Here is a 25,709-nt window from a genome sequence, read left to right as displayed (position 1 = left end):
CTATGAAGGATATGTGACTGCTACACCTTGTAACCCTCCCCTCTTATGTATCACACCATTAATTCACACCCATATGAATAATTGTCTATGTATCATGTGTATGTGTGATGTAAAGTGCTATGACTTCCTGCACTGCCAAGAGTAGTGCTAAAAAATAAAACAAAATAGTGATATTTAAATTATTATTTGTGTAGGTACTGGGGCAGCTCAACACATTTGAGATTCTTATCGTGCATGCTTATATCTTATACACAGGGACTGAACAAAGTCAAAACCATGCCTCTCTTAAGTACTTGATATAACATGCTGTGTGCCTTTGTTTCCCCTACATTGAATTTGCATGTTGGTGTGAGACTCCAGATACTTCCCTGCCAGGCTACATGAGCAAAAGGAGGTCTAATGGCCCCTTAACTTCAGCTTTTATTTTGGCCCCAACTCCATTTTTAAAATAAAAAGCGCCCTGCTGCCTGCACTTTGCTGATGGGGGAGTTCAGCATATTTCCGTGGGACATAAGGTCTTGGCTGGGTGGACAGCGTCCACCGTGAGAAAATAGTGGGTAGGCACCATCTACCAGCATGTACCCCCAACTTGTGCATTGCTTGGCACAGTGATAAGCCATAAAAGTAAGTAGGAAAATACTTATTAGTGCCTGCCAGAAGTTTTATTAGTTTACTACTGCAGATTTCTTCATCACTCATGCAGAAAAATCTGTAGTCGAGAATACCACTTTTATGTTTCCCTCCTCCGATGTAGTATTCAAATGCACTGCTCTTCAGTCACCATGCATTATTCGGTGATATGTAGAATGAACAAGGCATGATCAGGTGTGATATACTGAGCCTTCAACTAGGTTGCTCCTCTACTTCTACACCAGGCATCTTAGGTTGATATGAAGCCTTGGTGGGATATCTCAAGTGATTGTCTTTTGGAAAATATGGCATTCTAGTGAGGGCTACGGCATGAACCTATTGAGGGCCCTAGATCCCTATTATGCACAGAAGCTGCATGTTTGTGGTACTGGCATGTGACTAAGGGCCAGATGTAGCAAACATTTTGCCGATGCTCATTCACAATTTGCAAGTCGGTACTGACTCGCAAATTGTGAATGCGACTCGCAAATAGGAAGGGGTGTCTGCTTCCTATTTGCGACTTGCATTGCTATGCTAAATTGCTTTGTGACCGTGAATGCGGTCGTAAAGCAATTCGCAGTTACCACCAGTGTCGCACTGGTGGTAACCCATTCGCAAAAGGGAAGGGGTCCCCATGGGACCCCTTCCCCTTTGTGAATGTTGCCAAAAAGGGTTTTTCAGAGCAGGCAGTGGTCCAATGGACCACTGCCTACTCTGAAAAACCGAAACCAAATGGTTTCGTTATTTTTTTTATTTTGCAACTCGTTTTCCTTTAAGGAAAAACGGCTGCAAAATAAAAATTAAAAAACTGCCTGCTTTATTGATTAAGCAGTCACAGACATGGAGGTCTGCTGACTTCAGCAGGCCACCATCCCTGTGAGTGCAGGGACACGCTACGGGGTTGCAAAATGCGACCCACCTCATTAATATTAATGAGGTGGGTCTTTGCGACCCCATAGTGACTCACAGAAGGTGTCTGAGACGCCATTCTGCATATAGTTTTGCGACTCGGAAATTGCGAGTCGCACTGAGTCGCAATTTTCGAGTCTCAAAAATCTAGATTTGCTACATCTGGCCCTAAATGCCTAAGGCATACCTGTCAGCATCTATCAACATCAGTCTGCACTAAGGGCCTGATTTAGAACTTGGCAGATGGAATACTCTGTCACAAACATGACGGATATCCTGTCTGCCTTATTACAATCCCCATAGGACATTATGGGATCATCATACAGCAGACGGGATGGATATCTGTCATGTTTGTGATGGAGTAGTCCCCTCTGCCAAGTTCTAAATCAGGCCCTAAGTCCGCTCAGACTCTGGTCCATGATATGCAGCTCTTTTCACTTTGTGAAGCATTGCTGTGTGAATCCTCTAATCCAGATCTAAGAATTGCCACTCCTTGGGATTCAAAATCCTGCACTGTGATAAAGTAGGAAATGGAGGAAGGGATATAGCCACAATATGCAGAGATACTCATAATCAGTTATTCATGCAACTGGCAGTCCATGCCTTCCCTGTTGTCTTTACTTATTTTTGCATACCCCCTGACTGGTCTGGATGATGGCTTCCTGGAGAAGTACTTGGAGTTATGTGCACTGGCATCCTTCAGCTTATTAAAAAACGCAGTCACTGGACATTGCTGAATCACAGAATTTCAGACTGATCACTCAACTATCAGCAGTATTGAAAGTTGTATATAAACATTTGCCCTGCAAGCTATCTTGAATCCTGGATAAGGGGAAGCAGACTATTGACTAAAGCATAGTGTCTTGGTTTGGCTGCTGGCATCCAATCTGAGTGCTGCTAATCAGATACAAATCAGCAAGGACACTCAGTGAGGGGCAACACACACACATAGCTATTGCAATGTAACTTTAATGAAACACTAGCACAAGCACGTATATTGGCAATTTTGGTCAAACAGCAGACTAGTTGCATGAGTCTATATATGTATACATTAGCAGCATGGTTAGAGATAGATGCTGTAATCCATCATGATGCAGTGAAATTAGGCACAATGGTAAATCTGTCACTTAGACCAACACAGGAGATTCCAATCTTTCACCATAGATACTGAACACAATGATCACAATCAGGTGTCCATACACTACTAGCTGAATGATAGTGAACCCGGTCTGGAATCAATTGCAATGCAGTTAATCAGAGAGGCATATGACAGAAATACTAACACAACAGGATGGTTGCATAAACAACACTAGGTTCAAGAATGAATGCAGAGCAGTGGCATGTGTATATATAAAGCAGTACTAGCACAACCATAACATGAGAAAGAAACAGTAATCATTCACAATGCAGTGAATCTAAAACTACTTAACAATTATATAGATCATGATAAAGCATGAGAATCTGGCCCTTTACCCCTGGAACTTAAGTTAGCCCAGGGAAGCCCTTTCCGACTATTCTGCACTTCCTCCCTCAGACACGGTGACAGGGGGTGCCTTGCAGGGCAACGGTAGTTTTGAAGGATTCCATCTTCGGGCTTCCCCGAGCTTTGACACCTGAGCCTTTTTATACACTAAAAGCTGATTTGTGCACTATTCTATTCACTTCTCTACGGTTCTGGTGTTGTTATCAGTGTTTACCATTCCATTCTTTCTGGTACCAATCGTATTCCCAATTTCTCTTGCTGTCAAAACAGCCTTGATGGTATGCAGTAAATAAGAAAGCAATGTTCTAAGAACATTAAAAACAAGCGTCATACACTTGGTGCAGCATCATACAATAAGCAGACTATCTTGAACACCTGTGAGATGTCAAAAACACTGTGGAACAGTGTACAGAATTTCTACATTCATTTCCACTCATCAACACTGCCTAAGCTAAATAACCCTTTTGGCCACAATATCTTCAGCAAATGTTTTCCCTATGTACACTACACATAGCATAGATGCTGTTCTAGTTCTGGACAACATCATGCCTTGCAGAATGATGATGAGATAATGGGGAGTGAGAAGAGTTTTTACTCTTGGAACCCTTTATAGCATTTTATATATCCAAACATAACATTCTGTCAGACCATTTAAACTATATTGGGTGAGCCATGCAGCCTCTTTTATGTCCTTTTAGACCAATAGGTCTAATTGTCATTTGGTTACTCTGAAACCTCATTCCCCTTTAGCATTATCTTGGAATTGTGATATCCCCTATTCTGTTGAACCTGTGTACACAGCCTCCTTGAGACATGATCAAGTCCTTTGGGTTCAGCACCCTCATTTAAGCACATGACATAAAATTGCTTCTTAAATATGATCAATAGGCTTCTAAGTGTATTGTACAGCTGAAAGAGTGCCTGCTACACAGTCATCAGTGGATGTTGTGGGATTTGGTAATGCTTAACAGAGACAAGAAGGTGATAAATATTTGCAGAATTTCAGAGCGTTGTTCTCCTGCACTCCAAGTTCTGAAGACATCAGAATGGAACCTGAGAATGCTGCTTGATCACCAATGATCCTTTCTTGTACACAGTTGGGAAGTATAGCTTATAGGGATTACTCTCTTGAAGATCTTGAGAAAAATGCGCCCCTTTCTCATGATTCAGGCGTTTGCTCAAGTGGCTGGTGCCTGTGTCCTCTCCTATCTGGATTACTGCAATGCCATTTATCTGGCCTTACAAGATCATTCAATATCCAGACTGTAGAATATCAAGTATACATTGTGAGAGGAGTGATGGGACTGATAAAGTTCAATCATATTTCACAGGGGAGACAGTTTTTACCTGGATGACAGTGAGAATAAGAATTGTGTTAAAGATACTCTAGGCAGATTTACTATTCCTTCATACAACACATTACACCAGCCAAATTTGAAGCACTGCATTGTGCAAGGGTAAAAATAGAGAGCAGATCCATATGTGGATATTTTAACAAATGAAAAGTTTCTCCTTGTTAAAGTCTTCTTTAAGGAGGTGTGAGCGCGCCACAAGATCCAAACTTTTATTAATACTATATAAGGGATCCTGCGCTAGAGGACAATGGATCGAAGTGACATAGGTTTGAGGGGATGTCACCAATGGGAATTGTGAGTACTAATATTCCAATAACAATTCAAAAATATTCAATATTCTAAAGCTTCAGTCAATAATCACACCAGTTTAGCAACAAGAATACATATGTTTTATTTCCCTATATCAACAATGCTAAGGTCACGAAGATAACTCTCAAACACAAAGGATAAGCATAAAGAATCAATAGCAGCTCATTGAAATGACATATATATATCTCAATTTGATTAACACAGTTAAACAAATAATCTCCAATAGTCTCACACTTATTAATAATACAAAAAACGGTAATGATGGTACAGAAGACATTACTTCAGCATTAAAATGTTTTCAAACCAGGTCATAAGCGATAGATGATTATTTCTCTAACTAACCACAAATTAGCATTACATGTTGCGCTTCATGTGAAAAGAATTTAGAAACACAAAATTAGAAAACTCTTAACTCAATTATGTCAATTTGTAAAAATTAATAATGTGCAGCAATATAATTATTAGTTGCAGTTGGTACCTGAAAAGCAAGAGAGACACAATTCAATCTAATAACATACATTACCACAATAGTGGTAACAGCAAAAGATCAGCTTCCACTTGAGGACACCATCAATAGCTTTGGACCTTACAACAGCTAATCTCGACACTCGACTGCTCTCAAGGAACAACAAACCCACGGTCCAAGCATTCCAAAAAACCCTAATTAGTCTACACAGATTATTATACTAAAATCTAATCAACTCCTGATTGGTCAGTCTATGGGGTGTTTTCATTTCAACCTATCGACAACTAATTTGATGACCTAAACTTGACAAACCTACGCTAACTATAATATTTTCTTTCAGTAGATACACTCTCCTTCCGTCTCGTCTGTAACTCCATTGTCTCATCCGCCTCTTTCAAATCTTGTTCTCAGGAAGAAACTCTCTCAGCTACATTTATTTCCATCCTCAGAAAAGAACAGATATTAGTAACATTCTCAAACAACAAGACATTTCAGCTTATGCAATGCTCGGTTAATATATGACCTTGCGCGACATGTCACCTCAACCCGCTAGGGGTAGCTGTGGATTCGTCCACACAAGCTTGAAAACATTTATTATTGAAGCTGCAAGTCATGGAAAGTAACTACAGCATCTGAATATAGTTTTGCTCAGTTAAGTAAAAGTTTTCTCGTTTTACACGTTAATTCATCACACATTATTAATACGAAAATCATTAATAAACTTATTTTAAAATTCACGCTCTCACAGAGGCATTAGGCTTTGAAGCACAGTCCACTCTGACCATATTAGTACATCAGGCTTTACATCAAAATCTTTGAGTGTTTGTCCTGACCTGCCCCAGTAAGTCTCCAGTAACACCCCCTTGATCTAAAACACTTTAAGCATATATAAAAGAGCATCTTTCCAGAGCAAAATTCATTTTCTGCTGGAAAGCAAATACCAATATATTGCTCTGCCTTGCTTGGCATCTCTTCTTGATGGTGGAAGCCTTAGTAGATGTAGCCTCTGTCTCATCCACAGAGCATGCAAGGCTCGATCAGCCTGTCTGCCCTGTATCAAGACTCATTACTGCCTGGTTGGGTCTTTACGCTCAAATACTGCTCTTCTCCTGAACATTCCTAACGTCAAGGGCACATGTGCCGGAGGGAAAGTGGTGCAGGTATTAGGATTAAGCTCTGGAACATTCTAACTCTGGAACTGCTTTCTTTTTCTGATTTTGCATGTTTTAAACGTGGAATGAAGTCCCATTCATATGCTTAATCAGGGACTCGGTGTCAATATTTGTGTCAGAATGGGTGGATATGTTGATCCTTTGAATGTCTGAGTTTCCTTCAAATCATTGCTGTTAGACATTAAGGGATATGTACCAGGATCTATCAAGAGTCCCTGGATATTTTAAACCTGAACATTTCATAAAAGCAAGATATAAAACATTTTTGTTTATTACCAGACCTATATACTATTTTGACCAAATTACAGCTTCCCAAAAACAATGCCTGCATGTCTATGTGGTATTATCCATCTTTTTCGAGTTTTTGTAATGATGCATTTACTCAAATCTCGGCTCGATGAAATTACAACCTTAAGAGAAAAAGTTGTGTGATATGCTACTGACCAAGTGCTTAGCGCAAAGACCAGCCGAATGAGTTGAGCAAACAGATATGATGATGATGATGTGACTTGTAGCGTGCACAGCTACTCAGGAGAGTGTCCCGGCGCGTACCAGCAAGTCTGACCACTACTTTGAGAAAACTAGCTCTGCAGAAATAGCCAAGTTTTACGCTTTTTTAAAAACATTTCAGTGTTGCCTAGAGCTCAAAGCTCCAATAGGAGTTTATTCGATTCGACTGCACCTTGGTATGGCAGAGATCTTCCTCTTGCCCTGGCATGATGATTTTGGGGAATAGTTGCTAGCAATTTGTTTGCCGACCTCATATTTTTCTGAGGGTTCTAGAAACCGAGCTCTGAGATAAAACGCTCCCAAGTGGCACAAGGCCCCATGTACTTGTACCAGAGCTTAAAACAAAATTCGTGTTTTGAAGGGGAGCCAGTGAAAATCTTGCAGCTGGGGGACATCCGAGTTCTGACTGAACAATATTGTTTGCCACCATAAATTTGCTCGCCACTGTAAATTTGTAAATATTTATTGAATGAAAATATGTCATTGCAAGTTTATACAAGATTTATATTATACTCCAAATAGACTGCTGCGTGGGCCTGCAGATCGGACTCATAATCCTTTCATTACACGCATGAAGTGGCTGATACTCCACATATTTTAGCAAAATGTCAATTAACAGAAAGCTTTTGGCATGATGTATTTTTTTAATTAAGCGGATGACAGGAATGATAATTTCCCCCACACCCAAATTCCTAGTACTCAGTTTACGTAGGTCCTACCCCCGTAGGCTCGCTCACATTGCTTTTGTATAGCTTTCTCCAAATTGCAAATAGCGAAAATATGATTAAAAGAAAACAGCGGCTTTAAGGGATTGGTGGAATCAATTTATTTACATATGTGGCATGGAGCTTCGTATTATTCAAAAGGATGGGAAACATCAGCATCTGTAAATGATCTGGCAGTTGGTGAACTCTTTCTTTAGATATGTCTTTATGATGAATATTCTTATTTCGAATGTATTGATGTATAATTAATGCAATTAATTTCTATTTTTTATATATTTAATCATAAGTAGTTAGTAACACCATTTTAATGAACTATATAATGTTTCATGGTTTTGGTCAGTTCCCATTTTCAGAGCTGCAAAAATAAAAAATAAATATTTGTAAAACATTTACAAAATAAAGTCAATGCTGGGTGGTGGGATGTTTTTGGATTCCCCACACATATATGTGAGAAAAAATGAAATGATTTTAGTCATGGTTTGAGCTTTGCAGAACATTATGGGTAGAAACAGTTAGTGGGATCCACATAATTCACACCACCTTTGACTCCTCCAGAGTTCTAGTTTTCAGAAAGATCTGGGTTTGGTGCCTCAGTGGAGGACCAAATGCTGCAGCTACCACATTGCCAAAAAGGGCAATTCTTAATGCCAAAGATTTGATGTTTCCACATTGGGTTTGGGGGTCTTTCCCTTGTGGGTGCAGGGCCTAGCCACACAAGTGAGGTATTGTTTTTATTGTTATTAGTGTGGGAACAAGGGGTTATGCTATTTTGTGGATACCTTCAGGTTCCAGAACTTCCTCCAATAGAAATGTGGGGAAAATGCGTGATGTAAGTAAAGGTCTGTGGTTTGCAGGGCATTGTGGGCAAGAAAACATTCATGCAAGCCAGACCATCCTGCACTTCCCTTGGAATTTAGGTTTCAGAAATGTCTGGATTAGTTAGGTTCTGCCAGTGGGCAGGCCAACCTGAGTCCAAATACTGCAGTCACATACTTTGCCAAAAAGTGCAACTTTTCATGCAAATACTTTGATATCTCTGTGCGTGCTGCATTTTGCGTCCTTTATTGTCACATGTGATAGGCACACTCACACAAGTGGGCCACCATTATTGTCAGGAGAATTGTGGAAAACATAATAGTATGACGTTTTATTACCAATTGCATTCCTCCCACCAATCCTTTCTAAATTGGTATATCCCAAATTTTATTTTTTTACCTACAAAGGTGGAGGGATTGCAGCCTTGTTTCTCTTCCTCTGATCTCAACTGGACACACTGAAACTACCTACAACCTGTTTAGTCTCAAAAGGAATGTGGTACTGTTGTTTATCAGATCATTTTGTGTGTTTTTTAGCACTTTTGCCAGCTCGAACGTACTAGCCATAACAGAAATGGAACTAAGGGCCTCATTTACAGTTTGGCAGAGCAGAAACATCACCATAACCATGTTGTGCTTCCCCTTCACCAGACTTACAGTTCTCTAGCTCTGTTTAGTGTTAGCATAAGGGTAATGCTTCCACAGGTGTAGCCTCTGCTGGGACAGCTGTGTAGAGCTATGACCTGGCTGCCCATCTGCCAAGCATCTGTAAAGAAACAATGATTGTTATACCACTGTATCACTACTTTTCCCAGCAGAGGCATGGTGGAGGCAGGTAGAGGAAATGTAGAAGGGCCCCAACAATCAGGGAGAGAGATCAGACCATCTGTGTTTTGTATTGAGAAATCAAACTCTCAATTTGAGAGTTTATTTTCTCAGTACAAAGAAGTTTGCCTATTGAGCACCCCATAAAAAGGTGTTTTTTCAGCAAGCCTGCAGTGTTCTGAATGTTATGCAGCCACCATGGCTGCCTTCACAACACTGAAATCCCAGCCAAGCAAATAGGGATCTCTATATAGAGTGGATGTTCTCAGCCTGAGTTGAGCAGACCATGGCTAATCCCACTGACAAATCACAAACTGTCCACCAGGTTCTAAATTTTCCCTGAGCATGGTCCACAAGTTATGGATAGCAAGGCATTCGTCATATGAGATCAGACCCTTGGGCCCATATTTATACAGCAGTTTTGCGTCAAAAATATTACCGCCGGCTAACGCCATTTTGGTGTGCTGTGCGGGCGTCATATTTATACTTTGACGCACGGCGGCGCAAACAACAGGTGGGAGTCATTATTTTTGATGCACACCGCGGCGTCAAGTCGTAAAGGAAAACGACGTTAACGCGGCGGAAATGAATGTGGGTCGATTTACGGCACCGCAAACCGGATATGCGCCATTTTTTTTTTACGCAATAGCGTCAAAAAACACAGCGAACACAGCCATTTCACCAGAGGAGAGCCAAAATGGATCCCAGGCGCCGCTACAGACCCCAGGAAGATGACAGCAGACCAGGAACCAGCCAGGAGGACCCACACAAGAACCAGGACACTTTTAAGAAGAAAAGAAAGTGTCGCTTCAGTGCAGAGGAGCAGGAAATCCTGGTTAAAGAGGTGACGGAACACCAGCACCAACTGTTTGTCACATCAAAGTTGCCAATCAGAAGGAGAGAGGCTATATGGCAACAAATTGTCGACAAGATTAACAGTGTGGCTGAAGTACGCAGAACAGTCATCGAGTGCAAGAAACGCTGGCATGACTACAAACGCAATACCAAGGAAAAGATGGCCAGAAACAGGAAGGCAGCACTGCAGACTGGAGGGGGGAGTCCAGCACACCAGGAGGCCCTGGACCACATGGAGGAGATGGTCGCAGCCGTCATCCCTTAGGGGTTCGTCACAGGGATTCAAGGACAGGACAGCGCAGACTACCAGGAGACAACGCACATGCAGGGTAAGTCGCATGGGGAATTGAAATGCACTAATGTCAACTGCAACCGGGGGGGAAATACCTACTACACATTGCACGTAAGTCATCATATACATGGCGTGGCATGGGTAAAGGGGCATGGCATTGGGGCATGGCCCGTACTGAGAAGACCTGGGGCACACCATTCCACAACACCAACAACAGCCCCATGGGGGCATGCTGTCATGCCAACGATGGAGCAAAGGGAAAGCCACGACAGGAGGGAAGGCCACTACGTCAAACTGACATCCTGACACTCGTCAGCCAACATACCTCCTACATTAACTAGGGCCCTTATAGCAATCCTCTAGCCAAACCGACAACTGCAATGTAACCGCGACAACAGTTGCCACTACCACCTCTCATCAGTGTGCAGCTCAAGTAGCCAATGGCAGTAACCTCCCCATGGAACATACATACCTAAATCAAGGGGTGAGGATGACATCTGCAACAATCTCCTGAAACAAGACAAAGGCCCCAGTACACTCAAATGTCAATGCTCATAGTTGTCACAAACATCAGCCAAAGTAAACAACAATAGGAGTGACACAGCACTAAGGACACACCCATGCTGCATATGTCAGGGTCCATCCTGTGCCTGGGTAACAAGGCAACATCACAAATGTAATACTGCTCAGACAACAGCATTGAGGAGGGGACACATGTAACTGGTCACTGAAATACACCTGCACGGTTAGAGGACGAAATAGGACACTGATACGACTATCAGAGCAATCCAGTGTAACACACATTACCCAACATCAGCAGGACCCATTAACAATGTCAACATCCATATCAGATCATAACATTGTCATGCATAGGACATGCAACATGTCAATTACATTTAAGTCGATGTGAACGATCAGGGATTGGGGCAGGTCCTGATAGTTAAGTGTGCTGCCAGGGCCATCAGAACACCCACAGCCAGTGAAAGGTCTCACCATGAGAATGGATATACACGGATGGTCGAGTAGGACTAAAAGGTGGCAATTCTCTATTTGGCATAAAGCAACACCTAGAGGCGATGAGGCTGACAAGTCTGATAACTCAATAACATACATGTGACACACAGGTGGGCCATAGGCCTGAAACAATGCCCATCTGAAGGACTGCAGATATTAAAACAAAACAAGATCACAAAGTGAATTCATCAAAAGGCAGGCACGTCACGTCAAAATTGTCACAACACAGACACACTAATTGTACCCTGTTTCATTGCAGAGGAAGATGGATCTCCTGCCGATATGCCTGTCCCAGATTTCCCTGATGACATGCATGACGAGCCAATAAACATTCCCCAGGAGACTATCCAAAAGGTCCTTGAAACCCTCCAGACCCCACCTTCTGTGACAAGGAGGAGCACAGAACAAGCAGCCATCGCAGAGGATCCACCCACCACCCCAATTGTAAGACCTGCCAGCTCTAATACAGCTGAGGACTCTGACGACACTGGCACCAGCTTTGAGAGAACTGTAGTTGGAGTACAGCGGGAGCTGGCCAAGGAGGTGCGGGCGGGGATGCAAAATATGGCAGCCAGCCTTGAGGGGATGCGTTCGTGCATGATGTCATCTGCAGATCAGGCAGCAGCTATGCAAGCCCTAACATCTATCTTGCAGGAACTGCAGAAAACCCAGAAGGAAATCAGCACAGCTCTAATACAGTTGACCCAACACCTACAACAGCAATCCTGTCAACGCGTGCACGAATGCAACATTGAACCCCTCAGGGCCGACCTGGCTGCCTACCATTGTGATGTGGCTGCTATTCTCAAGAACCAGCAGGCCTTCCTTGCAGCAGTACTGCCCTTAAGACCTTCACAGGGAGCAGCGACCAGGATGTCTGACTCCACGTCTTCTAACAGTGAGGTGTGTGTTGCCCCTTCACAACCAACAACAAAAGGACAAAGCAGGCAACACACACATCAGAAGAAGAAGACATGGAACAGATCACATTCACAAGGAAAATGACCCAGAAGCACTAGTCCCTGCCACATGGCCAACTATTACCAAGGTCCTGCGCTTTGCAACTTGCCAGTCTTGCAACAACTGTACTCAAGCACTGTTCTGCAAACCACTGTATATCTTGTCACCCAGCCCAGTGATTGTCTCTGTCCTACTCATTGCCAAATCCTGTCCCTCTGCACTGTCTGAAACAGCAACCCCAGCATGACAAAAGCATTTTGGTAAACCCTTGTGTTGGATCACAATGGAAGATATCACTATAATGGACTCACAATCATGGACAATGTACATATAGCACTACAGCACTTTTCAATAAATAGCACTTACACAACAAATCTGTCTCTGGGTAATGTGACATATCAACTGCGCAGTAGATAATTGAAATGTCCCTACTGTCAAATAACGTAGCTTGTCAATACAACTGTCCAGATATTATGTAGTTAGAGAAATCTGCACAGTGACCATGATTGCATCATACTCTGCCCATCCTGAGGGAATAAACAGATGAAGTGAGAAACCATACACCACCATGCTGTGTTGGACAGAAGAATGCTTCCTCAGGGGATAACTAAGTCATCAAATAGTGCCCGCTAAATGTTGTCAACATGCAAAAATAACACAATAAACATGCCACACTAATCTAAATAAACACTAAAAAAACTGCACAAATGAAGGTGTCTGAGTTAACATACAAATAGGTAATCATGCCGAACTGTGTCACAAATGATGTATGAGGGTCATTAAGACAAGAATACAAGATTGCCAATGTGAACTCATCTTATAAGGGTGTGCATGATCATCACACTGCAGTCAGACATAAAACTGTTTCCCCAATATCAAGTCTGGAAGCACTGTTAGTGACTTTGAAAACACACTTATCAACAGAAACAGATTGTCATCCATATTAACTGTGATTGGTGGTTGCAACAAAGGGTAGACGCTTTGCAAGGTAGCTCTGGGTTAGCTGCCGATCTTACAGCTCAGTTGGGATTTGTTTGTAGCATTGGACACAGATGTTATAGTACAAAAGAGATGTATACGGAATCCAAACCCACAATTAAGTACCATTCAACACATACTATTAAGGGGTAACCAAATATTTATTAAAAGCTAACCATAGATGAGGAAACTGAGGGAAAAATCTCACCTACCCTAATCTACCCTGACTACTCATTACCCACAACTGTCCCTAACTAACCTAAGCTACACTTACTTATCACATGTAACGAAACGTTCTAAACATCTACCCCCCAACCCCCTTATGAGATGGGACACATGGAGGACAACACATACTAACCTAAACACATACTATACTATCCTATACAAATATATATTTTTTTGGTAAATGTTTTTTTTTAAAGTTTTTTTTTTTTTTTTTTAACACACAAGAACCCCAACATAGCCCCCCAAACACCCACCCACACATGTAATAAGTCAAAAAAGAAAGAAGCGGGACCCCCTACCCCCCACCCACTAACACTGACTAAACTAACAGCCTATACTAACCTAACACTAAGCCCCCTAAGCCCACTAAGTATAAGAACAAGGAAAGAGGAGGGAGGGGAGAGTATCATGTCTATCTATTCAACTGTCTAGAGGTTGGCCCTCCGGAGGGTCCTCTTGATATCCTTGACCCGCCGTTTAATGTGCCCCACGTCCCGGCTCAGGTGGCTCACCTTGCGCAGCACTTTGTCCATCTTGTTTTCAAGTCTATTGAAGGCTGCAGGGTCAATTGCTGGAGCAGGGGCAGTCTGGGTACCGGTGGAGGAGGTTTGTGTGGGCTGTCCTGCACCGGTGGCAATGCTGGGGCCAGGAAGTCCAGCAGATGTAGATTGAACAGAGGCAGCTGTGGCCACCTGGCTCAGATTGGTGGTTGTTTCTGTGGTGGCTGTGGTGGGCACCGTAAGCCCACCCTGTGGGAAGGATCGCCATGCCCCGGAGGCACGTTCATGGCGATATCGCCGGGCCATCCTCCGGAACCCTGACTCCACCAGCAGGATGTGCTGGTATCGCATGGCCCGACGCTGAAATTCACGGACCTGGTCTGGAGTCATGTTAGCTGCTGTGAAGACAAATGCAGATATGCCACATTAGTAACTGCATTGTGTGAAACAGCACAGCAAGTTAATCAGACAATACATCTACTGTACTTCTAACAGCTCATATCACGATACAGAGCATCGAATGTCCCTGAGGAAGTACATGGCAGGCCAGACAACAAAGGTCACATCACACAAAGCACATTCATAACCCACAAGATGGGTAACAACTGGCCTTGACTTGCAATCTGACTTCTGACAGTTAACATCTAGGAATCATGCTGCATATTCTCCACCAAGAGTTGGGCTACAAATGTCAGTGTACGGAAAGCAAAACTAAAGCCACATGGTCTGCAAGTTGTTACTGGACTTTCCAGTATGGTACCAAGTGCCAAACCTGAGTGTGTATACTACTATGCAACCAAACCGTCACTTCTTCACAGGTATGTGTAACATACAGGTAGCATCAATACTAGGTACCCCATTCACAAACCCATGGCCGTGTTTGAGGGGGGTGGTGGATACACCACCATAATTTGCCAACAACATGTTCACCGAGGAGTGTATAGGCTAATCCACACATGTTTGTCTCTCCAGACACACCACAGGTAAGGTCTATCTACATTTTGGAGTCAGCAAACCCTAGAGCACTCATAGGGTCAGACATGTCAGGAAAATCAGAACTTAGTACACAACATATACTTCCAGTGAGGCCTGACTTACATCAGACACAGAGTTGCTAGAACACCCATGATCATGAATTGCATGCACACCTATGCCATTACACTCAGGTTCCACAGACTTGATGCACTACATGTGGAAGTACATGATGCTAGGAGGTTCTACCTACTGTTTCAAAATTACGTAGGTAAATAGTGAAGCAGATGTCTCTTGGGAAACTATTAGCTCCACCAATCTTAGAGAATGTGGGTCTGACAGGCTGACTTAATAGGGGCTGACTTCCATTGCGACTCTTGGTGATACTAGTGTCAGAGACACGATTATCCCCTGTACTCACAGTGGGGCCTACAGGGATGTCCTACAATCCCTACATGATACCATTGGATATGCATTGGCTAACTCAAAACTTGTGAAAACTGCATTCCCACTCATGGAACAAGTGAAAAACTTGCCCACAGCATCACACCTTGCTATGCGTCCAACTCACACAAGTCCATAACCAGCAAACACAACACATAACAGACATATCAACACTTACTGTAGTGGTCGGGGTCCTCAAATGTCACCACCTCTCCCACAGTGTAGGGCGCTGGTCCACCTGTAAGGTATGGAAGGAAGAAATGTGCTCAAAATCTGTGCACAGTGCAACATTTTCAGTATCATTTACAATGTGTAGGCTGAATAAGGAAATGGCAGCCATTCAGACATGATGGTACTGCATCTGATATTTCACGGCCAACTTGTACATAGCATGGGTCTCCTGTGACAGTTACACACATATCTGCACACATACATTGGCCCTAACTATCATGTGGTTGCAAACTTGCCCATAATTGGTGAGCACTAAAAAATATGGAGTGTAATCGTCTTATCATGTGCATCCAAGAGAAACATCCAACGCCTGATTACTTGAGGACTGCATTACCAGTCAAACATGCCTTGTGGCCATGACACATTTAGTGCACATAGGCCCAATGTACAGAGGGAGGGGCAGGGACTCCTGTAAGCCATCCTGTTGTTACAGTATAGTCAATTGATGTGGCCCAGCTATGGTGATTTGCACCAACCATGGAGATGTAAAGCCATGTGCATACACTTGGACTGCCATCCATATTTGGATTGTGGCTCAAACGATTCCAACAAACATCTTACGATGTTAGCTGAGGGCATCTTACACCTTTACACGATGTATTCAATTCATGAACTGACATTTATCCTAAAAGATTAAGAAAACAATAATCCCACACATTCATAGTACTTCTGTGAACGCTTTCCTTCCACACTCACCAGACTCACATAAGACCAATGTTTTAGCCACTTTGCTATTATAAATTGTCGTGAAGGGAGCACTCATTTTCAGCATCATGTAGTGATTCTAAAGTCAGTCTAGCAATTGCGTCAACATAGTTGGCCTAAATGTTGGTACATCTGTACTTCTCTGTCAATAATACCCTACATAGACATGATTGGCTTCTATTTTGTTAGCTGTGCTGACAGAAAGGCTGCACCAATTTCCTTTATGGTAAAGATACCTGTAAGTTTGCTGAGCACATGCTACCTGACAGCTAGCAATTGTGATCCTTGCCATAGTGCATCAATGATCCCCTTATATGTCCCCAAAATTACACACAGTCATCAAGTTAGCTGGCAGACATTGCACTAATCCACTGATGTCACTACATAGCTTTCATTTGTGCACAATAACAATAGTCGTACTCACCAACAGTGCCACCAAACATGATTCCCAGATGGTCCAAGAGATCGTGCTCCCTGGTGATGAGGTCAGCCCACCGGTGCTTCAGCTGGTGGTCACTCCTCTGGCTGGCATACACATGCTGCAGGTGATGCAGCACCTTTCCCCAATGGATTCTGCGCGCCTCTGTCGGGTAGCCCTGTATGACCCTGCCCCCTGCCTGGATCATGAGCGGCAAGAAATGTGTCACCAGCCAGATGAAGCCCCCCAGCTCCTCTTCCCCCATCCTGCCAAGACGTGGCCCACCAGACATACTTATAATTGAAGAGAAGGAATAGGGGTAAAAGAAATAGAAAGGGGAAATGGGTGAAAGTAGGGGTAAAAAGACAGAAAAAAGTAAACCTAAACACTAAAAGAGCCCAACTATCCCCAAACTAACACTACCCACAACAGACTCCCCCAAACAAGAAATACACAAGATAAATGGACAAATGTAGACAAAACACAGTACTGCAGTATACACACACAAAATTTATTTCACAAAAGGGACTTTACAGATAGCACACAGGACAAATACAGCACAAAATCTCTGGACAACACTCTCTACACAGCCACACAGTCTAGAAAGATCATAGACTGCAAAGTGAAACTGAAAGTACACCCACTGTACATGATCTGTAAACAGGATATCCTATTACATCACTTCCTGTATGAAAAGTCCTGCCTTTTTTGCGTTATGCGTAATTGTTTGTTGCACAAAACTGTATTTGCGTCATTTTTTTTGATGCACTGATGTGAATATCAGTGCATTAACTGGTTTGGGGCATTTTTACTTGTTTTTTGGTTAATTTACATTTGGAATACATCAGAGATTGGCTAATTGAAGACAGTATGGTGTTGATGGTGTATGTTCACATGTGTGACATCATACTGCAGCGGATCATCATCCACTACACCCTTCACAGTATGTTTACAGTTGGCTGACGTCATAGATGGTCATAATTGTGACCTACATATATGTGTGGCACAAATTGTGTATGTTTGCCATAAGGAGAGGATAGCAATGTGACGCACATATGTACAATACCTATTTGCCTTTGGCTCAAAGTGTGTGCTTTGACATCTAATTTGTTGGTTGACCAGGTGTGTGTGTACATCACATGAAGCATTATTGTACATTTGGTTTTATGAATGTGACGTCCATGTGTCCAACCCTAAGATGCAAGTAAAAATTAGAATGAGCAAGGGCATGTGTTAGTCATACATGTAACAAAACCCGCAAAGTATACTTCCAAGTTTTAGGGTCACGTAGACACCACATGTGACATAGCATGCACCAGATGGATGACAGACACATGTTCATGTCAAAGGTCCACAATTTCTACATCCTATGTCCTAGAGTATTGGTAAGAGATTCCTAGGCACTTGTTGATGAATCCCACAGTGAGTCATACACATGCATTGAGGAAGTGGGTACCATGTTGTTTGCACAGACAGACAAGGGTGAATCTCACATGTATGATGACACCACAATTGAGGCCATAGAAGTGAGCCCCAACTATCAAGTGGCTGTGGTGGACCAGCATACAAGACAGCACGTGTCCACATATTTCCAGTGATCAATTACACATAGGTGTCTTGTTCATGTGTGTGGTCCAATGATGATCCTGTAGATTTTTTTGAATATAATTTGTCACAGTTCGGACCAGGACTCATCATGAGTCAGTGGAAGCTATTCCTGTAACTACTGGGTATCCTTTGTTGATCAATGTGAGTAAAGTAGATGTAGACATGTGAACCAACATGTGGATGGTCCCACCCTGTCACTAAAGGTGTGTAATGAGACAGTCAACAGGGCAACCTTGGTGTGCTGAGTGAGATAATGTCTCAATTGTCATGTTCCAGCAGGTGTCATTACAACATTTGTACACGGGTTGGCCTCTGCACTTCCCACTGCATCTGGGAACATCATAGCCTCTGTGCTGTTTATTCTCGTAGCTATTCACCACACACGGCCCATCACTATGTTGTGCGCACTGTGATGCTGTGTGTGAAGCGTCATGGTGCTGACATTTGTGTATCAGTTATGTACATTATCAGAGGTTGCTGGTTGTGCTGAAAGCCCCATACCCAATCCCTGCCTATGACCCTGGGACACTGTCACACTTTGTCATTCATGCATAAATGCAACCCAGAAAAGGGATGGGCCATGATTTTTGCATTTACAAGAGGATTTAACTCAAATGGTACAGTTGAAAGGCAGATTATGCTGTACAATGTATTTGTGTGTGCATGGTAGAAGCACCCTGATGAATGGCAGGTTTGCTAACACAAGTGTGGTATATATGTAGACACAGGGATACTTTAGTGTGACGCACAGACAGTTGCCAGTCAGGCTGACAGAATGCAAGATGATTCAGGAGCCAGCTACTGGACAAGTTACATAATCAGTGGTCTGACTGAGACTGTTTGGAGGACAAACTAGACAGTTGACATGTCAATCTGTGTATGTCCTGTGTTTTTGAAGGTGACAAATGAACCCAAGGGCTGTGTTACACGGCTTAATTACTATCAATGGTTGACGATGTATTTGACATAATAGCAACTCCTATGCTGTTCCAGGCATCATCAGGGGCAGTGCTTTTTGTAATGGGTGGTGTGCATGGAGGTGATCACAGGTGTGGGCTGCATCTGTTTCTCACCAGTCCTGTAGGTGAGACTTGCATTCTAAGGGCCAACAGACATTTTCACAAGGGGAAGCAATCTACATGTGCTAACAGGGCGTTGAAACTAGAAGACAGTGTATAAATTGACCTGACGTCCATGCAGTCAGATGTTCTTTGACAATGGCATACCATAGGAAAGGGTGTAGCACACTGGTTTGCTAATGTTGGTCTGTGTTTGTATAGGAGGTATTATCAGGGTACACATCTTAGTATTCCAGGGACCTCTTCCGACAGGTGGGTTGTGACCAGGTGCATGGGTGTGTAATGAGTTAGGAAATGGGCTGACATGTACATGGAATGTCATGTGCGCAATGCATGTCATATGTGTGGCACTTGTGCTGTCTATGTTCTGCTTCTATGGAACTCTAGTCACAGATATTCCTTGCAAATATTGGATGCAGTTGGACTAACCGCTGTCAAGGGTCTTGTCATACATTCCTGTTAGTGATGCCAAAGCACATTGACTGCCTCATGTATGAGGCTTGTTTTCCCCTTATTGAGTGATGGTGTCATAGTTGTGTGCCATATGCTGCGTTGGCCTTGCTTTCAACATGTATTTGTGAAATAGTTGTGGTCCTCTGCTATAGGCCTTCAAAGGAGATATGTACATGATATATGTCATTAAGAGTGTGTGTGTATGTGACCATTGTATGTTAGGCATCACATAAGCTCTGGTATGTTCCATGTCCTACTCAGTATCTCAGCAATGCTCCATGAGGCAACACTCTTATTCTGATAAGTAGAGATGAAGGTGTGTAAAAAGGAATAGCCAGACCATGATATGGTGATTACAATAGGTGTTTATTTAAATTCGTTAACTAAAGTGGTGAATGTGATCATATTCAGAAGAAATTATTTACAATCTGTTGCCGCCTGCGTATACCAGCAGCTGTGTTCTGTAGTTCCCCCTCCTGTTGCAGGCCATCATCCTCCTCTTCCTCCTCTTCAGGCATGTGTGGCTCTGGTTCCAGGAGGGGAATGTTTCTTCTGATACAAATGTTGTGCAATATTGCACATGTGAGGATGATCCTACAGACCATCTCGGGGGAATATAGGAGGCTACCACCAGTGATGTCGAGGCAGCGGAACCTTGACTTGAGGATGCCGAAGGTCCGCTCGACAATGCTGCGTGTCCTCCTATGGGCCTCGTTGTATGTACGCTCTGCAGCTGTACTCAGGTTGCCAAATGGTGTCATAATCCATGGCTGGATGCCATACCCCTGATCAGCTGCAAGAGAAAATGAATGGGATCATGTTGATGTAGATGGCACTATTGAAAAGTCCTTTAATGGCAGTAGGTGTCTTGTGTTGTCTGTGACTCTTTTGTGTACTAATGTGACATCCTATGCTTGTAGGCTATACCATCTGCATTGTGTTGTTTCCTTGGCTGAACAAGTGTTTGTCTGCTAGCTGTTTGTCAGCAGTATGTTTTGGGTTTTTCAGTACAGTGTGCCCTCCTTAGCATTGTGATTTGTGATACAGGTGTCCGTGTGTCTTCACTGGGGGTGAGATGATAGTTCCATGCACAGTTAAAATTTAAAGTGTTGTTAACACGTTCATATGAAAGTACCCTGGACATCGCATACCTTGACACTTATACAATGTATTAATGTAAAGGTCATTGGGACACTTACAATTTGCAAGGTGACATTTAGGCAACCACACTCATTGACGTCTTCACATTAGTCTGTACCGTAAATTCCGATGTGTGACAGGTTCAATGGTGACTTAAGAAACATGGCTAGCGATGTCAGGACTTCAGTGTGTTCCTGTTGACATGTTGCTTTTGTGGTGTATGTGTTGTGTGTCCTAGAGGGTTGCTGTGCAGTGTGTATATAAGTAGGTTTTTGTACTTACCAACAAGTAGTCCATTGCCATACCGTCCATCCTAGAAGTGTTCATTGATGGTGCAGTGATGGAAGATGTATGAGTCATGTACACTCCCAGGATATTTAGCCACAATGTTGGTGATCAATCCTTGGTGATCGACTATGGCCTGCACGTTGATGGAATGTGTGTGCTTCCTGTTGCGGTAGAGGTGTTCACTTGCAGTAGGTGGCACAGACGTACATGTGTGCAGTCGATTGCACCAAGGACGCGTGGGAAGCCACTGATTGCGTAGAACCCCTGTTTTGTTTCCTGCTGCTTCTGCAGTGTGTTAGGGAAGCAGATGTGGCGGGGTGTCAGTTGAATGATGGCATCCAGTACTTTGGGCAAAAAGGCGGAGAATGATGGTTGTGATATTCCGCCAACCAGGGCACCAGTTGTTTGAAAAGAGCCACTTGCCAGCATGTGAAGTACGGCAAGCAGCTTTGTTTCTGTTGGGATGGTGCGGGGTGTCACCAAAGTGGGGGCCAACTGCTGTTCAATGTTTCGCAGCAGCTGCTGAATGGCCTGCCAGTTCAACCGGTACCTCTGTATGATGTCGTGTTCCCTGAGGCCCTGAAGGGTTGTTCTTGGGCGGAATATCCTCTCCTGCCTTCTGCGCTGCCGTCTTATACGTGTTAATGTGCTCAGTTAGGCATACTATAAACGATTATAAACGATTATTTCTTACAGTCGACATTAGTTTACACATATGAACAATTCTCCACGTTTATGAATACGTTTCAATTAATATTTTTATTAATGCAGCATTGTTAAACATAAGCATTTCACGTCTATAATATGTAATGTTTAAACTACGCTCTTTCAGTCCCTCCTCTGATGACGCTCGTCATAACACAATCTTTTGATCTTAATTTTTCACCTTGCGCATAATACGCATTTCAACATCTTGCCCTTTAAGTGAGCTTTCCCATATTTCATTGAACATTTTCTCTCTTTCACTTTCTTCATTTCTTTTGGTTCTTTTAGTCCAATTTCTTTTCACTTTTCATTCATTTTGCATATCCCCCATAATCCCAATAGACAAATCAAAACAATTAATAGACCCATCATAATTTTTGCAAGTACCCCATTCCAAATGTTGGTAAACCAGTTTCCCACTCGGGCAATTCCTTTCCCAAATTTCTCCCACACACCAGGTTCTTTTAGATCCTTCAAATCTGTACTATCTCTAGTAAGGTTAGTAAGCATGCTTCTAATTTTCTTACTGTTATCAGGTATAAATGAACAACAATGACGTTCATTAAGCATTTTGCACACACCTCCACTCTTTGCTAAAAGAATGTCTAAAGCAAGCCGGTTTTGAAGAGTCATAGCTCTTTCTGCAGCAAGTTCAGTATCCATCAGAAGTATAGCTCCTGTAAAATTTGTCAGCATGTTATCCACAATAGTAGACAACTTTTGAATTTTCATAGAATTTAAGATAACCCCTACTGATGGGATTATAGCTCCAAATATGTCACCCATGACAGCCGCCACTGATTCTCGTTTTTGTCTAGTATGTTGTAATTCAGACGTTTTAGGTATTTGTTTTAAGTCATCAATCTGGTATATCTTTGGGAATACTATTCCCAAATAACATGTCCCATACCATCCCTTAGGAAGATGGTAATATGCATTTAACCCACAGATGTAATAGATTCCAGGAATCGCTGGGTCTTGTCCATTTAACATAAAGGTCCATTTGCTCTGAAACAGAAATACATGCCTACATTCACTCGTACCTACAAACAAATTGTCTTGATCAGATTTTGGTCTATATATACAAAGTCTACCTACATGTAATGCATCTATAGCTAATTTGCCTTGTGTTTTAATTGCTGTGTAAGCATAATCATTTGCATAGGTATGTTTTTCCAAGCCTTTATCTAATCTTTCTTTCAGTGCTTTACGTCTATCATCTGTGTGATCTAAAAAGCTTTTCTCTACAGGAGATAGTAAGCAAGTCAAATTATTGCGATGTGCATAAGCAGTTCCAAATGTTAATGTTGGCTCAAAGAATCCTCTAACTATCTTAATATCATGCTCTTTAGCTAACTTATTTAAGAACTCAATCACAGGCACAAAAGAAAACACAACATCCAAATTTGAATAAAAGTATTGCACATGCTCTTGATCATAGAATCTTGTTAATAGCAAGCTGCAGCTAATTCCATAAGTAAGAGGGAGGCTGTGATAAGTAACTCCCTCCTGCACAGATGAAGGAATTTTAGTACACACATAACAATCTTTCGCATCCATAGTTTCCACATACTCATTTAGTAAGCGATAGAAGACATTAGTAGAAAGTTCCCCTTTTGCATTAGTTCCCTCATGCAGATGTCTTGAATCTTGCTCAAATTTCTCCCACAGTGATAGTTTATTAGCAGTAGTAGTAGTCTCAGGTTTTGAAGTTGCATTAATAGTTTCACTCTCTCTCCATGGCATTCCTACAATCATTCCTACAGTCATTATTGCGCATACAACACCTATCATAAGTCCTAACCAACCACACACTTTACTTCCTTTGCTACTATAAGCCATGTTTGTATAGAATCAGAATAGCAGATCAACAATCAACTCAAGAAGGCAAACTCTTTCTGCGTATTTTACAGCGTCTTCACTCACTCCAGGACCCTTTTCGTCAATTCAGGTTAGCAGCTTGTCCTAATCAGGTTTCTTGAAGTCAAATCCAGGTTTAGTGTCGCTTTCCGGTAGTTTCTAAAAACTCTTTCTCTTTTCAGCTTTCACAATTTCAATGTTATCTCAGTTTTCTTGTTGTATATTGTTCAAGTACCGTAGTATTGGCCTGGTACCTCTCGATCAAAGCAGAACGCTAAGAATTCTTGTTGCCATTCAGAGGTTGTAGCATATGCCCATTCAGGACCTGTATATCTTCTGTTTGCTATTCTCTTTCTTTTTAATTTTCGTTCACCTTGTTGTTCTCCTTCACTCAGATCATTTGCCTGTGAAGTATCGCTTTCCTCTATTATTGTCTCGTTTGCTATTTCTCTTATTCTAAGATGTGGCTTGTCTGGCCAACTATCACCTCTGTGTCTTGTTTCGGTGTTTTCCTTCAGGACGTTGGACAGCACCCTCCTCTTGTGATATGGTGTTTTCTCTTGACGGACTTGCAACTGGTTCAGAAGACTCTGATTCGTTTCGATTTGAATTTACCACTTCTCCTTCTCCGTCGTCTTCCGGTTCTACACTGTATTCAGGCTCTGAATTGTATTCGTCTACTTCTGGGAGAACCTCTCCTTGCCTTAGTTCTCCTGCTGCCTCAACTGAGATAGGCACTCCGTCACTTCTCTCGAACTCACTGTCAGCTTGAGGGACAAGGCTGTTCTCAGTGGGCTCTCCTGTAGTCTCAGATCTTTCTTGACTAATCTCTGACTCTGAGACTTCTCCTCCTGAAGTCGCTGTACCGGAATCTTCAAGTTCCTCTTCAACAGGACACGTTACCCTTTTTGTATGGCTGGCATGTATCCAGTTGGGAACCCCGGCACACTTCACAGCAGTAGTGGTTGTCAATATTACTTGATATGGCCCCTTCCAACGCGGCTCAAGACACGATTTCCTCATGTGCTTCTTGACAACCACCCAATCTCCAGCTTGCAGAGAGTGTCCTGGTTCGCCGATTGGTGGTAAAGTGTTAGCTTCCACCTGGTGAGAGAAAGAGCGAATCACGTCAGCCAAACTTTTGCAGTAATCCAACACCATATCATCTGTAATATTCACTAGTGCATTTGCAGGTACCGCCGGTAACCTCATTGCTCTGCCCATGAGGATTTCATGGGGGGACAGTCCTGTTTTCTTATCTGGCGTGTTTCTCATTGACATCAGTACTAGAGGTAATGCATCTGGCCACTTCATGTTTGTTGCTGCACACATTTTTGCTATTCTTGATTTTAAGGTACCATTCATCTGTTCAACTAGTCCTGATGCTTCAGGGCGATAGCTACAATGCAACTTCTGCTCAATGTTGAGTGCGGCACACAGAAGTTTAATCACCTCATTGTCGAAGTGTCTTCCCCTATCTGATTCTATAGAAACCGGAAACCCGAACCTTGGTATTAACTCTCTGAGTAGTAGTTTTGCGACTGTAAGACTGTCATTCCTACGTGTGGGATATGCCTCAATCCAATGACTGAAAACACACACAATCACCAACACGTACTTCAATCCTCCACAAACAGGCATTTCAATGAAATCCATTTGCATTTTGTTAAATGGACCTCCAGCTCTCCCAATGTGACTTAAAGTTACCACAGTTCCTTTTCCAGCGTTCATCTGTTGACAGATGACGCACCTGTGACAAGTAATTTCTGCGGCATGTCTGAAC

Source organism: Pleurodeles waltl, chromosome 2_2 (genome assembly GCF_031143425.1).
Source record: "Pleurodeles waltl isolate 20211129_DDA chromosome 2_2, aPleWal1.hap1.20221129, whole genome shotgun sequence".
NCBI classification, from domain to species: domain Eukaryota; kingdom Metazoa; phylum Chordata; class Amphibia; order Caudata; family Salamandridae; genus Pleurodeles; species Pleurodeles waltl.
This window is presented reverse-complemented; position numbering follows the sequence as displayed.